The sequence below is a fragment of the Helianthus annuus genome, chromosome 4 (genome assembly GCF_002127325.2).
Source record: "Helianthus annuus cultivar XRQ/B chromosome 4, HanXRQr2.0-SUNRISE, whole genome shotgun sequence".
Lineage (NCBI taxonomy): Eukaryota > Viridiplantae > Streptophyta > Magnoliopsida > Asterales > Asteraceae > Helianthus > Helianthus annuus.
Window position 1 is genome coordinate 41,784,269 of NC_035436.2, and position 6,296 is coordinate 41,790,564.

Genomic DNA, 6,296 nt, shown 5'->3' on the forward strand with positions numbered 1-6,296 from the left:
AACATGACTTATTATATTAAATGGGCTAAATGCCTAAATGGCCTAACACAGCCAGCTCTTATTACATGGCCTAAAGTCTAAAACCAACAGTTAAAATTTCCAAATTATAACAATGGCCCTGGCCCATGGGTACCTTAAAAATATATATTGAATATTAGAATCAACAATGAAGTTATTAAAATGGCATATATAATAAAGATACCTTGAGTAATTTCAGATGTTTCACTACCTTCATCAACCATTTCAAAAATAATAATTGTCGGTTGTTCCAACCCCAATTCTTTCTTACCTGTGACATAATAGAAAAGAACATATTAAAACGACATATGTATAAAAACCCATCTCGGACATATAAACTGTAATCATCAATAAAGTAAAACAGAAATCGTACATAAACTGATGAAACAGAGCCAAACAAATCGAAATAAACCCATCTCCAAACAAATCGAAATCGTATATAACTCTGAGGAAACTGTAAGAAGTCGTATATAAGTAAAATAAACCATTGATGTTGGTATAAATTTGAACTAAAAACTGTAACAAATTGTATATAAGTTAAACAAATCGTATTAATTTGAACTCAAAACTGTAAGAAATCGTATATAAGCTTTCGCTGGAACAAGATAACAAATCAGATTCGATATTGGAAAGTGGAAACAAACCTTCGGTCTTTGATTTTCAGATCTCGACCTTCAGTGTTCGTATTTTGATTATTCGTATCTTGTTCAGATCTTGATTTTTCGATGCTCAGTTGCTCACAGACCTGGATATTGAAAGTGAGTCGTGGGGGTGAGTGAATGAGTGGTTGATAGAAAAAGGATTAGGGTTAGGTTTTAATTCTATAATGGTATTTATATAGCATTCACATTATATTTAAAAAAAACGGATATCGGCAGAAAATTTCTGAAATCACTATCCGGAAAATTCGGATTATCCGAAGGATAATTCGGATTTGGATAATCGGATAAATTGGATTCGGATTCGGATGATCTTGAATACCCCTAGCACCAACGGTGGTTTACCGACGTGGTGACCACTCGAGGAAAGTAGTACCTGAGCGTGCTCTTCCACCTTTATAGGGACTAAGTACTTTTAATTCAATAATTAGTGGTTAACATCCCCTTTAGTAGAAAATTGGTTTTGTATCATCAGCTACAAGGATCCTTGACTCAATATAACTTAACAAAGCTTAAGGTCGAGCTCGAATTGTGTCAAGCTCCAAATCTAAAGCTTGAGCTTGGCTCTTTTTTATTATTATGACATACATTAATTATTTTAGTTATACACAAATGTAATTACTTTTTTACTATTTAAAATTATAGTTATAAATAGGTGCTTTTACTGGTGAACGTGACTCATGTGCGCCTACGGGATCAGGCATCTTTAAGAAGAACTTACTTCAGTCTTATTTCTTATTTCTGATCTCAAAATCTTTCAAGAAGTTTTAACAATGGCGAACAAAGAAGGTGAAATCTCTCTTCTGACCCCGTACAAAATGGGGAAATTTGAGCTTTCTCACAGGTAATCTGTTTGATCTTCTCACACTCATGTGTCTTTTGTTCTGAATTACTTCTTGGGTTTCATTTGTAATGACTTGTTCATGAACTGTTTTATAAAATGCCAAACAGAGTTGTTTTGGCACCCCTAACAAGGCAAAGGTGCTTGGGCTATGTCCCTCAGCCACGCATGATCTTATATTATTCACAAAGAACATCCAAAGGCGGGTTTCTTATTGCTGAAGCTGCTGGTGTCTCTGACATTTCCCAAACGTAAGGACACATCTAAATTTTCTGAATTGTGAGTGATTGATTTTGGTTCTCAAGATCTGTTTATGTTATCATTGTCAAGGTCTCCGGAGATGCCAGGCATATGGACTAAAGAACAAGTAGAGGGCTGGAAACCTATTGTGGATGCGGTTCATGCAAAAGGATGAATCTTTTTCTGTCAGCTAATTCATGTTGGAAGGGTTTTAGAAACTGGTATAATGTTTGTTCATTGTTGTTTACAGTGGGTGGTATGGTTTCCCAGGGAACGCAGTTAGCCAAACTCTGAAGGTTGTGTGGGCCCAATTAAGACAACATAGTCTAGACAGAGTGGGGTTGGGGCCCTCTGTTTGGGAGGGTGTGAGATCTCTCTCTCTCAACATTTAAAGATTCTTACCGTTCAAAAAAAGGTGAGCTATTACCATAAATACTTTTCTCATATATGCTTTTGAATTAGTGCCAAACGGGAAATCCCCTGTGTCTTCCTCAAACAAAAAACTAGCATATCAACAACGATCTCCCAAGAAGCTAACAATACAAGAGATTCCACTTGTTTTTGATGATTTCCGAGTTGCTGCAAGAAATGCAATTGAAGCTGGTAACAGTTAGTTCCTCATAAGTTCTTGATCAGATTAGAATCCCTTCACTATCTCATTGATCAATTTACCATATTTCAGGTTTTGATGGAGTTGAGATTCATGGGGCTCATGGCTATCTAATCGACCAATTTTTGAAAGATGAGATTAATGACAGAACAGACGAATACGGTGGTTCTCTAGAGAACCGTTGCAGATTTGCTCTTGAAGTAGTTGATGCTGTTGTGAAGGAGATTGGAGGAGATAAAGTTGGCATAAGATTATCCCCATTTGCAAACTACTCGGAATCAGGTGACTCAAATCCGGAAACATTAGGTCTTTACATGGCTGAATCTTTGAATGAGTTTAAGATTCTTTACTGCCATATGGTGGAACCTAGGATGAAATCAGTATTTGAAAAAGGTGATTGCCTTGATAGTCTTGTCCCTATGAGAAAAGCATTCAAAGGGACTTTTATTTCTGCTGGTGGGTATGGCAGGGAAGATGGTAACAAAGCTGTGGCTGAAAACAGAACCGATCTTGTTGCTTATGGTCGTTTGTTTTTGGCTAATCCGGATTTGCCAAAACGATTTGAGCTTAATGCTCCTCTTAACAAGTATGACAGGTCAACCTTTTATACACGCGATCCTGTTGTTGGGTATACGGATTATCTGTTCTTGGAAACCACAATTTAATTCTGGAAAATGCCAAGGAGTTGGAAGAAAATGAAGATCCTGTTAACATAGAAGTCTTGGATGTTCTTGTGAAATTGAGTTATTAGAGAATAAGATCGTGTGTATTTCATGTATTATTATAATTATTGTGTTTACTTATTTATCTCCTTGATTACAGGAGATTATGTTGTAATCCTTTTATATTTATAGAGATTAGACCTCAGTAATCTCTTGAGGTTGTTTTACAATATTCTCTACATGGTATCAGCCTAGAATATCTCTTTCTCCTACCTACCATCGATCTTCTCCCCTTCATCGTTTTCTCTCTCCTGGGAACCCTAATGGCCGACTCGCAAAACCCTACCACCATCCCTGCTGCCTCTCATTTACCTGCCATCAAATTATCTTCTTCCAACTACCTTGTTTGGCGAAATCATACTCGGCTGCTTCTTGCTATTCATAAGCTGTCGCCTCACATTGATGGCTCCTCTTCTGCGCCGTCTGAAACTGTAACCACCGGTGAAAAATCATCACCGAATCCGGAGTTCACTACTTGGACAGAAGCTGATCAAAAGGCTGCTCTTCTCATTCTTTCGTCTCTCACCGAGGAGGCAGCAGCCGAGGTTCTCGGTCTCACTTGTGCGAGGGATATTTGGCTTGCCCTTGAAAATATCTACAGCAATGCGTCTGCTGAACGTGTCCAGACTCTTCGTGACTCCCTCAGTCAACTTCAGAAAGGTACATCTTCCGTTACTGAGTTTTCTCGTCGGTTCAAACTTCTTTGTGAACACCTTGCTGCAATCGGACATCCGGTTGCTGAAACTGATAAACTGCATTGGTTTCTTCGTGGTCTTGGTCCATCGTTTGAAATTTTTTCTACAGCAATTCGTGCCTTTAAACCGGCCCCACAGTTCCGTGATTTAGTGGCTCAAGCCGAGAGCCATGAACTTTTCACTCAGTCCATACACGGTACCACTACGCCTCCGGCAGCGTTCCACGTTCAGCAGCATCGTGGATCCTCAACGTCTAGCCGAGGCCGTGGCACCTCTAGTCGTGGCTCTTATTCACGGGGTTCTAATAGCCGGGGCCGTGGTCAGGGACGTCGATCACCACACTGTCAGTTATGTCGTATGAATGGGCATTATGCATCTTCTTGTCCAAACCTTCGAAACTATGCGGCTCAAGCTTCACAATCTGATGAATCTCTCGCTAAAGCTTTTCATGCTCAATGTCATGTTACCAACGATGGTCCTGATTGGAATGCGGACACCGGAGCTACTGATCATATGACTCCCACTCATGACTCTTTACATCACACGGCTCCATATAAAGGTAATCATCAGGTCATCTTTGGCAATGGTATGAGACTCCCAATTACTCATATGGGTTCTTCTTATCTAACTAAAAATATTTCTCTAAGTGATGTGCTTGTTGTTCCACATCTAACCAAGAAATTATTATCCATTAGCAAACTAACTGCTAATCACCCTGTTGATGTGCTATTTTCTCGGAATTTTTTCCATATACAGGATCGGACAACCAAGCAGGTCCTCGCTAAAGGGATTTGTGAAAATGGACTTTATGTGCTCAAGAATGAACCTCGTGTTTTTGCGGCTGAAGTTATTAATAAAGTTTCTTATGAACTATGGCATGCACGTTTGGGTCATGCTTCTTTTGATGTTATTTCCAATTTGAACAAATGTGGTGCTTTATCAGTTACTTCTTTATTGCCAAAACCTTTGATTTGTGCTTCTTGTCAAATTGCCAAGGGACAAAGATTACCGTTTAATAACAATTTAAAACGTGCTTCTAATCCGTTGGATTTAATACATTGTGACTTGTGGGGACCAGCACCTATTTCATCTACAGATGGGTACCGTTACTATGTTATTTTTATAGATGATTTTTCCCGATTCACGTGGTTTTATCCACTTAAAACCAAAACGGGTTTCTACTCGGTTTTACCTGCTTTTATTAATCTTGTGCAAACCCAATGTTCCCGCAAAATAAAGGTTTTCCAGAGTGATGGTGGCTCTGAATTTTTAAATCACACGGTTCGACAAATTTTTGAAGCAAATGGAACCTTTCATCGCTACTCCTGTCCGTATACGCCTCAGCAAAATGGGCGTGCGGAACGCAAGCACCGACATATAGTTGAAACGGGTCTTGCAATGCTATTTAATGCTCATGTTCCTGCTTGTTACTGGGTTGATGCTTTTTCTTCGGCTACATTCATCATCAACAGGATACCCACTCCTCTTCTTGACAACAAGTCCCCGTTTGAACTCATTTTTAATCAAATACCATTATACTCTAATTTTCGGGTCTTTGGTTGTTTAGTTTTTCCCTATCTACGGGACTATGCCAAACATAAACTTGAGCCTCGCAGCCTCCCATGTGTATTTCTTGGGTATAGTCCCCAATACAAGGGTTATCGGTGCATGGATCCAACTACGTCTCGAGTTTTTATTACTCGGCATGCTAGATTCAATGAGTCTAGTTTTCCATTTCTTGGTTCATCTGTTGCTAGTGATGTTCAAAACCTAGACCTCACCACCTTTCTAGAAGACCCTACACCCACTGCCGCTACCTCATCACCTACATTATCCCCGTCTATCCCACCTATAGCCGATAGCCCATCCTTAGACAAGAGCCCACCCACCTGCCCCATCTGTCCTTCTGTTGCCCCCGGCCCAACCTTTGGCCCAACCTCCACTACTCCATCTTACTCTTCATCCACTAACCCAAGCCCACCAACCACCGCCTCTCCTTCAGATAACCAACCACAGCCCACTGTTAATCTTCCTGGCCCATCTTCACACATTATACCATCCTCTAATCCAAGCCCACCACCATCCCCTGATGTTCATTCGGTTGCATCACCTGCTCCGAACCCTCCACCACCTACTGCCACTACCACTAGTTCACACCCAATGGTGACGCGTGCTAAAGCCGGTATATTTAAACCAAAGCATCAAGCAAACTTTGCTTCTCTTGCCACTAATGGCCTTCATATTGCACTGTCCTCTGAGACTGAGCCACGTGGTTTTAAATCTGCATCTGAGGATCCCAAGTGGATGGCAGCTATGGTTGATGAAATTATGGCCTTGGAGAACAATCAAACCTGGTCGCTTGTCCCTCGTCCCACGTCTACTAATGTAGTTGGATCAAAGTGGGTTTACCGCATTAAATATCATTCTGATGGCACAGTTGAGCGCTACAAGGCACGTTTGGTAGCTCAGGGTTTCACTCAAATTCCGGGTTTGGATTATTCTCACACTTTC

General features: G+C 40.4%; 1 pseudogene; it reads left to right on the forward strand.

Moving 5' to 3' along the window:
- Nucleotides 1-1,420: 1,420 nt before the first annotated feature.
- Nucleotides 1,421-3,033, forward strand: LOC110928774 (annotated as a pseudogene).
- The last annotated feature ends 3,263 nt before the right edge of the window (nt 3,034-6,296 follow it).